This window comes from Chrysoperla carnea, chromosome 2 (assembly GCF_905475395.1).
Source record: "Chrysoperla carnea chromosome 2, inChrCarn1.1, whole genome shotgun sequence".
Classification (NCBI taxonomy): domain Eukaryota; kingdom Metazoa; phylum Arthropoda; class Insecta; order Neuroptera; family Chrysopidae; genus Chrysoperla; species Chrysoperla carnea.
The window spans coordinates 19367291-19380004 of record NC_058338.1 but is presented as its reverse complement, the minus strand read 5'-3'; the positions used below and the strand labels follow the sequence as shown (position 1 = coordinate 19380004).

General features: G+C 27.2%; 1 protein-coding gene across 1 annotated transcript in view; it reads left to right on the top strand.

The window, feature by feature from the left end:
* The window catches only part of LOC123292164 (CCR4-NOT transcription complex subunit 6-like), an 81509-nt gene that overhangs the window by 30099 nt on the left and 38696 nt on the right, over positions 1–12714 (top strand). The window lies entirely within an intron of this gene.

The window sequence follows — 12714 nt, the reverse complement described above, 5'->3', positions numbered from 1 at the left end:
TGCATTAAAAAGCCATGAAATTTTGAAATTCAGTTTAAACTTTTTAGGACAGTTATTTTATTTTTAAAAAATTTCACCTTCCTATGAAATAAACTCAAGTGATAATCGCTCACTTTTTTTGAAATAATATTTTTGTTATAGAATTTGAAATCTGTAAGGACAATTTTATTCAAATCGATTAAGTTTTCAAAAAAAGAAAAAGACTTAAACTAAAATTTATTAGAGAAAGTCAAATTGTGGTTTAAAAATTTTGTTATTAATTTTATTTAGTATAGTTTGCGTGGCTAAGTGCTTAAACTTTCAAATCTCATCGCTTATCTAGTATTTCAAGTATTGATAAATGCAAAAGGCTTTAACTCGTATTGAAAATATTGTTTGCTCTTGTTTCGTTAGACCTTTATAATAGACAAAACAATGTCTGCAATACGGCTCTGATGATCAAATATTGTGTTAATATTTCGTTATTAAGTTGATTGTATACGGAGAGAAATTCATGGTTGCATTGTCGGGAAGAAATTGTCGAAATTTGGTTAATCTAGATTTTTAATTTTTATCTAACTTTCTGAAATAGAAGGAAAATCGATGAAAATAAATATTCTACTCTGCATGTTTTTATATTATGAATTTCTTTTATCGATCTTTATTTTAAAGCGTCATCTCAAAATTTACTCAGTCTTGGCTTCGTATTAAAACCGTCCTCAAAAATTGCATCCAAAATGAATATTCTTCAGTATAATTCAATCTTATTTTTTTCGAACTTTACCGTTCTTTAAAACATAAATATTTATAAATTTTGAACGAGATACAAATTATTTATTCTGTCTCGATTACAATGATTTATTAGGGTAGAATTACTGATTTTCCTCGTAAGACCTTGATTTAAACTAAACATAACTTCATAATACTTTTTTTACATATTTTATTTATGATTGGAATTGAAATGAGTCATGGATGGTTAGTTTCAGTAATGTACTTAACTTATTTAATTAATTGAATTAACTTTTTTATTGATCAGAAAAGGTATCCTTGACAAAAATCAATATGCAAATCAGTAATCATTACCATTAATTTCATCACAATTACTAAATTAAAATCATAAATTCTTCACAAAAATCCTTTTGTTGTGTATAGGCAATTTTATTACAGATATGATATAAAAATTACATACTGAACAAAACTATAACAAAATCGGTGCGGTGCATTTTTAAATCGTGAGTTTATTATTTGTTATTAACCGAGCGCGATAAGCTTTAAAATGAAGGGTAAATCATGGGATTTGATAAAGAAATAGGAAAGATCTCGTGGACCCACAGAAAAAGAGACTAGAGAAAAAATATATAAGATATTAATAAAACAACAAATAGTATTTTTGAAACATCACTTCAATTCATAATAACCATGAACTTTTCTCCGTCTACTACATAATAAAAATTTAAAAAAATATAATAAATGTTTTCAAATTAACATCAGATGTAAACAAAATAAAACAAACCAATTATTTATGAGTAAAGTGTACTTTAAAAAAAAAACAAATGTTGAAATCAATTTGTGTATTTGACATAAAAATGAATTTTTATTATTATGAACAAATTGAAATACTCAACAACATATGGGTCTCAGGTATTTATTATTAATTTAAGTGTTACGTGTTCACAATTTTATAATATTCACGATTTTAAAAGAAGAAATTAAAATCTCAAATGAAATACTCTTATATTGAAATAATTTTGTCGTGTTTTTTTGAAGCAATTTTTCTTTTTAAAACATATATGTGCAAATAAAGCAGAAATATTCGACAATCTTTATGGCTATTACACATATTACAAGATGTTACAAAACTCGGCTAATTAAGGAAAATGAAATAAACCGCTTACTTTTTGCTTAAACCTGGTGAAATTTGTTTCTTAGGTGTCAAATATCATTAGCAAGGTTTTGAGTTAGTGAGGCAAATACTTCTATTTGTTAATAAACAATAAATTGTTAATTTAACGAGTCGGTGAATACAAAAGTTGGCTTAAAAGTTAATAAATAGGCAACTTGTATTACGTATAAAGTATACATGTATAATGGTTTTTTTTTTAATTTTTAAGTCATCTTTTACGTACACCCTCCCATTTAATTAACAACTTATTGTTTCGTCTAATAATACAATTTTCCTTCGTATATATGATAAAAAATTGTTGCGTGATCTCTCTTTTTTGAAAAACTCTGTATATGTAATGTGTCCGTTTACAAGTACCTGTACTATAAACATTAAATGATGAATAACGATTGAAAAAGTGTCTTGCATAAATAGGATTTCCTATTCCGCTACATTCACCGCCCATGTAATTGGAGGCAAAGGAGATCACAGACTTTCTCTTTTATAGAAATGAAAGCCGAAAAAATTTATTTACTTACTAATTTTATTCATTACGAGTAGCTAAACTATTGACGTCGGAGTAGAAAAAATCTGAGACGTGGATAATTTACCTACTAGACTCTTGGTAAAACTTACTTCATCCTCGGCAGTAATGTCATTTTGAAACAGACACCTTAATAACTCTATTTTAGATCGTAATACTTAAATTTTGAATGTATATGTTAAAGTGATAAATGGGATTATGGGTTTAATAGTATCGATGGAAATATTTTAATCGCCTTTTTTTTACTGTTTTCTGTAATTATTAATTGTAAGCGATACTGAACGATACTAATAACACTGAACGTGATAAAACAATTTAGAAGTTTAGACATATTAAAAGACTGACATTAAATAAAGAGTATTTCTAAAAATCATTTTTCAATGATGTTTCTTAATCAAAAATATCAAGATTTTAAAAGAACATTTTTGACTGGAAAGGAGTCACTAAGAAACTTTTTTTCGTTTGATACATTATTTGTTTCTTTTTATTAAGTTAGTAATTCTTTTTTTTTTAATATATCAAAATTTTTTGTTCATTTCGATAAAAATTACAGATGGAGATAAACTTCGCACTTTTTTTACGTCTTAAATTTCGAGTAAAGGAATTAAGAAAATTAAAAAAATAAGTGATCAAGTTAACTCAAAACTTAATATTTGCTTCCCCTCTTTCAATGGGGGAACCAACAAAATGTATATTTCGCATACGCGGTAATTTTCATTTTCACATTCTCTGTGAAATTTGCAAAATTTAAAAGATTCCGTTTTTAACCTCCCACGCAAAAAGAGGAGTGTAATAAATTTGACCGCTGTCTGATGATGTGTGCCTGTCTGCCTGTGGCATCAGAGTTCCTAAACGGATGAACCGATTTTGATTTTTGTTTTTTTGAAAGATAATTTAATTGAGTGTTTTTAGTTTCTAGAAAATCGATTCAGTTTGGAGAGAGCTTTAAAAAAAAAAAACACATTTGCTCGAAGTTTTTTAAATTTTTATAATTTTTTCTTCATTGCCACATTTAAGTCGTTACGAGAATTGAAAGAAATTTTAATATTACCCTCATATATCTAAAGGTGTTTTGACGTTTGTCCAGATTTTATTCCAGGGAAAAAGTGCGAAGTTTTCTGCTAAAATTATCATAGAAATTTTTGTATTCATTTGTTTTTATCATTTAAATTAATTAATGATAGGCTTTTATTTTTTTTAGTTTATATATTTTTTTTTTTTTAATTTAAAATGTGGGAATTTTTTTCCTTTCACAATTTTACAAACAAAAAATGGTTTAGTATAATTTATCGGAATAAATATTAGTTTTATCTCAGTAAATTTTGTTTTGAAAATATTTAAATAAATGAAACGTTAACGTGTTTTTAATTTTCCTTTAAATTAATATATGTAAGAAATTTCATGCTCAAAGAGGAGGGGATGGTTTTTGAGGTCACATTATTGAAAATTTTCATATCGCCGACTTCTTCTATTTTTAAAGACCTGACAAAAGTAAATTGTCTATGTTTCTATGTATTTACGACCTCGAAAATCAAAAATAAATTTTGGGACCATTGAGACTTAACATTCCCTCGTTACTATCTTTTACCATATCTATAGATTTGTGTGGGGTTCTTTTTAAAAGCTTTTAGTTAACTTTCAATGTATGTATGTATATTACGGTGGATTCTTTGAACTCAATTTTGAAGTAGATATCTTCAACTGATTGAACTGAAATTTTGCATGCACATTTAGTTTGGATGACAATGCATGGTAAGGTTGCGCCGTCTTGATTTTCCCATCGCTTCCACCATATTTTATATAAATACATTTTTTTAATCTTAAATTAAAAATTTTAATAAACAATACTTTTTAAGGGACAAGCTTTTATTGTAGTAAAAAGTAGAAAATAATTTTATCTATAAGTCACTCATACCCGACTATTTGTAAAAGCTTGACGCGCGTAATATCAAGGATGAATCGAAAAGTAATCAGGCATGTGGAGTAGATGAGGCGTTCCGATTCATTTTTGATATTTTAAATTAACCGCCTCAGACTTTTACAAAAAGTCGGGTATGAGAGTGACTTATAGATAAAATTTGTTTCTACCTTTTAGTACAATAAAACCTTGTCCTTTAAAAAGTATTTTTCATTAAAATTTTTTTATCTTCATAATAAAGTTACCATTATTTAAAATGACTCTTTTTCATTTGTAGAAATATTTTCTAATAAACAAAACATATAAAATTAAATATTTATTTTCTTTTATTGTTAACGAATATAAATATTTATATAATTTTTTTTAAAAATAAATATACATTTTGTTCCGATAAATAAAATTCTTTTAAAAAGGTATTTTGTAATTATTATTATTATTATTATTAATATTATTATTATATATTTATATATTTTTTTCTGTGTAAACGAAATTAATTTCAATATTATTTGTAATATTATTTGTAACTTAACAATTATTTTGAATTTATCGTTATCATAATTTTATTTAAAAATGTTTATCGAAACTTTCATGTCTTTTTAAATACAAAATGTTTGTATTTATTTTTCATATATATTTCATAAAATAATTTTTAATTATATAAATTTTATTTATCATTTCAAATTTTCTTTTATATTGTTTCCTGTCCTTCACACTGAAACAAAAAACGTCCTGGACAAAAATTAAAAATTATTTATTATATGAGCAGCATTTCAATGATCTTGTAACTTCTTAAACTATATACAACTATTAAAATATATGCCGGGTTTTCCATTTTTAACCGACTTCAAACAAAAAAGGAGGAGTTCATCAAATCGACTGTATTTTTTGTTACCTCAGAACTTTCGACTGGGTAAACCGATTTTGATAATTCTTTATCTATATGAAAGCTGGTGTTTCCCGTGTGGTCCCATTTCATTTTGTTCGAGTTCTGACAACGGCACTCATGAGAAATCCACAAAAGTCTTAAATTTGCATTAAGTATGCACGACAAGAGGACGAATAACTTAATATCACGGCAACCGATTTCGATGATTCTTTTTTTAGTGAAAAATTAGTTAGTGTACTTCAGATTCACTAAAAATCACAAAATAAAAAAATCTTTTATCAAAAAGAAAACCGACTTCAAATTAAAAACTTTTCCAAAACAAATGAATATGCACTAAAAAGTAAAAAAGTAACGATAAAATAATGTGGTTAAAATTATTGTTATTTTTGGAGTCGGTGTGTCTTTCATTCGGTATACCAAAAACAGTTTCTAACAAAAGGATCTTGTTATTCATAACGAATACCTTGCTAATTACAAATTTTCCTCTGTCTCTTATCAATTTTTCAACGATCTTACAAGTTACGATCAAATTTAAGACTTCTGCGAGATGTCTCCCTTCAAGAAGAAGTGGACAAAAAATATTATAATTTTTTTTAAAAGCAACGTTTCGTTAATTTTATTGTATCTTCATCAAGCTCTGTTAGAGAAAACAAGCAGTTATATATATCAGAAGCCCCATTTTAAATAATCCGGCTAGAAATTTCTTCAACAAAGAACTTTTTTAAAAAATGTCCATAAAAATGAAACGGTAAATTTTTTCCGAATTACTTAAAACAGAATATAAATGCCTTGAAGGTATAAAACTTTTAACTCTTGACAACTTTTTATCATAACCCATCATTTAAAATGCCTGACTACTAGCCATTACATAAGTATTTATATAACAAACAAGGTGAGTATAAATATTGTATAATAATTATTCGCCTTCAAATCCACAAATTTTTGAATAAAATGGATGTAGTATAAACTTTTTAATTATACCTACATAAATTTATAAAATTTACAAACTAAATTAAAAGTTCATTTACACTAAATATTCATTAGTTTTTTTTGCACATTTATTATATTAAACATTCTTAACACCTTTATGAAATCTACAGTATGATCCACGAAATGCAGATTCATACTTTCCAAAAATGATAGTAACAAAGTGAATATGTCTGCAACTAAATAATTGTGCAATCAAAATAAAAGTTTATACAATTATTCAGCTTATTTCGTTAGGTTCCGAGGCTAAACCCTAATATGATTGGACTAGTTTATTTTTATTCAGATTATTACATACTTTACGCTTTGAAATATGACACAATCCTTTTTGAACATTCTGTATATTTGAAGACCCAGATATTGCAAATTTAACTACAACAAAAATATTTTCCTGCCAACCCACTGCCAATTTATTACAACTAGCACAATATAATTATATTTCTCTAGAATAAAAGTGGGTTTATAATAGTTTTTTTATTTATTATTTATATTTTATACATATAAATAATTTTTTTTTTTGTTAATTCGTCCCAAGTTCATGGTTAAATTTTTTTTATTGAAAATTCTTTTTTTAAGATGGTTTCATACTTTATTTCAAACTAACGATAGACAATATAATAAAAGAAATAATTTAGTCAAGGCTTTAATAGCAAGATCTGTAAAATGTATGTTAAAGTACTTTTGTTACAAATTTTAAGGTTTAATTGTGATGGCGCGATTGAAGTGACCGTAGTCACGCAGTTACATAGTAACAAAAAGTGATTTCAGTCGCTTAGTATGCTCAAACATTCACGGTGCTTTTAATTGCACCAATGGAATTTATATAAGGTTGAGGCAACTCCGAACAAAGTTTTAGGTTCACTACTTGTTATGCTCAGGGTAACGCCCATAGTCGTAACAGTCTTGAGTATCAATCGTAAAGCATGAAAGACTCCTATATAATAAATAAAGCGATTCCCGATCTGAATCTAGAACTAAATAAATAACACTTGCATTTTGATGGCTTTTTTAAATGTACTTGAATTTAGCTTCTGGCTTAATATCAGCGAAGTAATTTCATCCGATTTAAATCACTTACAGATGTTAGGGGGTGGAGATATATTAAATAATAAACTTCCACTACTACCAAGCTACTTACTTCACTTAAAAACTTCTTAAGTAAACATATTTGGGTAAATATAATACAACTTAAAAACAAGTAAAAACAAACAATTGACTGAGTTTATTGTTGGAATAGAAAGTTTTGAATGTTAGTGCTTGCAGTATTTTTAATAAATTAGAAGATTTAAAAAAAAAATCAACACAATTATGAAGACCTTCGCCCACTATTTATTTGATTTTTGAAAGTTTTTTATTTTTTTTTGCGATTTTTGAGCATGCTTGACAAAACCACTAATTGGAAGTACCTACAAATTTCCAACTGCCTATCTTTTATTGTTTTGGCGAAAATAGACACAAAAGTTTTGTCGTAATTTGCGCCCTTCTCAGTAATGTTTACGAAAAAATGTTTGTTTATTTTTTTATATAAGGAACATTTTTTACTGAATGTTTTTTAATGGATTTTTTAATGAATGTTATAGTAAATTCTATAAACTTTTTGTTTTTTATAAACTTGTATAAATACATAATTATAAATTAACTTTTGATCTTATAAAAAGTCTGGTAGTTATATGTAGACGAAAATAAAACTGTTGCGCACAAAAAGGGAGTCATTTTCATTTCAATCACGTATTAATTAAATTATTGAATAAATTTTTTTGTAATTAACACGTATGAAATTTTTTTTTTTTTTTTGGATAATTAGTGATCAAGAATACAATTTTCATATTTTTGAATCTTATATTAATTTAAACTACTGAGACTATTGATATTGAAGACGACCGTGCTATGATGTACCTCTTAATTCTTTTTTAGTGAAACTTCTAGTACTTCACATCACATAATTCACGATATTTTGTATACTTTCTAATTAACAATGCACATTTCATATGAGAAATTGATGCATTTTTAATGTACTTAATTAAAAATTAAAATGTGTAACGAAATTCTACACAATTGTTATTATGATTTTCATACTTTACGAAAGTTGAATTAATTTAATGTAGTGAGGCGGCATAGTTAAAAATTGTGCACTTTGTCATAAAAGCGTATAATTTTTATCATTTAGAGTATATTATTAAGCACTAGATGACTAGAAGAACAGATCTGACAGGAGGTAGTTTATCTAGCATGTAATTTTTCGTAGTGTGATGAAAAAATTCATAACACGCCTGGAAGAATGTCAACGCTTGAAAGCTTCAAATTGAAGAAGACTAGTAAGAGATGACTTTTCCTAGGTAAAGTCAATTGTTACTGGTATTTTCAGTAAAAGTTTATTAAAAAATTTTCGTATAGATGTTTATAAAATCACCTAATTAGACCATTTTCGGTTGTCTGTCCGTCAGTCAACACGATAACTCAAAAACAAAAAAATATATCAAGCTGAAATTTTTACAGCGTACTCAAGATGTAAAAAGTGAGGTCGAGTTCGTAAATGAGCAACATTGCTCAATTGGGTCTTGGGTTCGTAGGGCTCATCTTGAAAACCGTCAGAGATAAAACAAAAGTTTAAATGTAAAAAATATTCCTTATCAAAAAATGACCAACTTTTTTTTGAAACATTTTTTGGTAAACATCACGATTTACCCGTGAGAGCGCAAATTATGCGAAAATTGTATAGTATGTACTAGCTGTTACCCGCCCGCTTTGCTGGGCAACATCCCCACTTGCACCCCTCCCTCCACATTTCCTTGCGTTGGATAACAGTTTTGTAATGTACACGTCATGCTCTTTTATTTGATACCCCACTTAGGTATATTTGTAAATATTTGATATTTCCTTCCAACTTTCTCGCTACACCTTTCTACCCTCCGAAGGTTAAAAAAATTTCTAAATGTAATTTAAAACATTCTGACCAAGTTTTGAACTATTAAAAGCCATAATTGAAAAATATGAATTTTTTATTCATGAACACCCCCGCAACCCCCCTTGTGGGTGGAATTTCGTAAAATCCGTTCTTAGCTGACCTCTACTTGGCAAAAGGAATATTCCTCCCAAATTTCAAGTCTCTAGGTCTTATAGTTCCAGAGATATCGTGATGAGTGACTATCTATCTATCTATCTATCTATCTATCTATCTATATCTATAGAAAGTCTCCTATATATTTATAGATTATATGGGTATATCAGTTATATGTATGTTACATGTATGTATGTGTAATGTGACAGAGTAATCAACACTGTCTATACATGGTATTTCAACAACTAACTCAGTCAATAATTTGTTTTCACTTGTTTTAAAGAGTGTATTGTCCCATCCTTTATTTAAGAGACTGGCAACTAAAAATCTGAAATTTTAAAAAACGAAAAATTTAATTTTTCTTGGCCGACCACATTCAGAATGTTAATTGAAATAAATATGTTTATATTGAACAATAAACAATTGTTTAAAAAAAAAAAACAAATGTTGCTTATTTTATTGAGGTGTATTTATACCTACTTTAGATCATAATTTATTGTATTTATGCAAATTATATTCGTAATTTGTGTACAAGGAATTTTAAAACAATTAATTTTAAATAGGATTTATGTTCTTTTTGCTTTTAATTATTTAGTACTTAAGATTTTAATATCAAAATATGTTTTTAATCGAAGGTCATATTTATTGATTCTTAAAGTGTATTGAAATTTAATCGACATGACAGTTTAAACATCAATCATGTGTGAATAAATGAAATCTTTTAATTGAAAATATGGTTAAACATTTATTACATGTTTTATGTTAGACCCTGAGCTCATAATGGAGCAAAATTTCCAAATTTTTAAAAAAAATTGCTTTTGATTAGAAAAAGGTAAGTTTGATAATATAAAAATTTGAAGGTTTAATTGTAGCTAAAGTTTCATTTTTATAAAAATCAAGTTATAATGTTACCTTATAATAAGTTACCATGCAGAGTTTCTGAGATATCGTAATATTTGGATCGATTTTATTCCGTATCTCAAAAAATATTCGACCAGTCATCAAATGCACCCGTTTTTTGTAATTTTTGGGTCAAAATTACCTTATATACTGAGTTTTATCGAAATTGGAGTTTAAAAAAATTTTTCGATTTTTTTCAATTTTTTTAAGGGGTACCCCTTTGATAAAATCGTGAAAATCGCAAAAAATATTTTTGGTTTGGAATTTGATGAAACTCGGTAGATGGGGTAATTTTGATCCAAAAAGTATAAAAATCAGGTTAATTTAATGATTGGAAGCAGAGTTTCTGAGATATCGCAAAATTTAGATCGATTTTGGCCCGTATCTCAAAAACTATTCGACCAGTCAACAAATGTACCCGATTTTTGTACTTTTTGGGTCAAAATTACCTTATATACTGAGTTTTATCGAAATTGGAGTTTAAAAAAAATTTTCGATTTTTTTTCAATTTTTTTAAGGGGTACCCCTTTGATAAAATCGTGAAAATCGCAAAAAAATTGTTGGTTTGGAATTTGATGAAACTCAGTGGATGGGTTAATTTTGATCATCACTAGTCTATTATATATGCTGACAGTGGATATTTGAATAGACATAAGGAACATTAACTTTCATATTTTCATAAATTAAGAGTTTATATCGGACAAAGAACCACCTATATCAGCTCCTAGTTTAAAACAGTAGTTGGTTTTAATAATATTTCACTTGAATGAAAGTAAAAGTTAAATGCATGCATAAATATAAAGTTGTTAGGTATTAAACATTCTTTGTATTATTAAAAAAAAAAAAAAAAAAAACAGTAAACAACATTATTTTATACATTTTATATAAATTACACGTAAATTGCTGCATAAAATAGAAATATTAAATTTATTGCATATCAGGAATCTGTATTTGTAGACTATGCCCACGACTTGGCTACATAGAATACATTTCCTAATGGAATTAAATAATTTTTCTCATTTAACAAGTGAAAACAAACAATTGATTGAGTTAATTGTTGAAATACCATGTATAGACAGTGTTGATTACTCTGTCACATTACATATTCATACGCATGTCACACATATATAACTGATATTCCCATATAATACATACTATACAATTCTATCTCTAAAAGTTTACATGATGGGTTGTACGGATCCAAGACCCAATTGACCTATGTTGCTCATTTACGAATTTGACTTCACTTTTTACGCCCTGTGTACGCTGTAAAAATTTCAGCTTGATATTTTTTTTTCGTTTTTGAGTTATCGTGTTCACAGACGGATGGACAACCGGAAATGGACTAATTATAGGTGATTGTATACCAACACCTATACCAAAATTTTCTTCATAGCATCAATATTTTTACAAACTTGGGACTAAACTTAGTATACTTTGATATATAATATATACAATACATGGTATAAAAACACGGTTGAGGTTGAAAATAACAAATCAGCGGTTTTTCCCTGTTGCTTACAACAATTTGCGAATACATATTCCATGACATCTCCTAAACTGACGCACTGATTAATATTTTTTGACTATATATCCGAAACACTGAGGAATATTTTTGTATGTGTGATCCAGTTGGGTGGGATTCATTAAATCAAAACAAATATAAAATAATTATGGGTAATTATTATTGTATGATCTAATTTTTAATCTTAACTTATTTAAATCATAGAGCATTCACCTAATAAACATAATATACTTACATGTTGTATATATTCAAGGTCTTAAATGTTTAAAATTCAAGAGGGTGTCCAATCTTTGATGTGTTGGGTCACATTGAAAAAGAAGGAAGGTAGCTAAGTTTTTTAATATTTTGAAGGTTAAAAAAAAGAAACATTTTTTACATTTAAACTTTTATTCTATCTCGGTTTACAAGATGGGTCCTACGGAATCAAGACTCAAATGACCTATGTTGCTCATTTACGAACTCGACCTCACTTTTTACGCCCTGAGCACGCTATAAAACACGCATCAATAATTTTAAGCGTTACAAACTTGGGACTAAACTTAGTATACCTTGATATATATTACATATATGGTATAAAAAGACATACTTCTGATTTAGTAGTCAACCCAATATGTGCGTACATTACGGTTAGTTTGATCAGGATATTTATTATGACAAAACATAAAAATTTCCTTGTACTTACTTTAAATTATCTCTGTTAGCTTTCACTTCTGATAACTTAACTCAATTTAGTATAAACAACTCAATTTAGTATAAACAAGTGAAAACAAACAATTGACTGAGTTAATTGTTGAAATACCACTCATAGTCAGTGTTGATTTCTTTATCACATTACACATACAAACATGTGCCACCTACATAACTGATAATCAAGTATAGTACATATTATAAAATTTCCGCCTAATTGGCGCCCTCACGGGTAAACAGTAATGTTTACGAAAAAAATGTTTCAAACAAAAGTTGTTTGATTTTTGATAAGGAACATTTTTTACATTTAAACTTTTGTTCTATCTCTAACGGTTTACAAGACCCAAT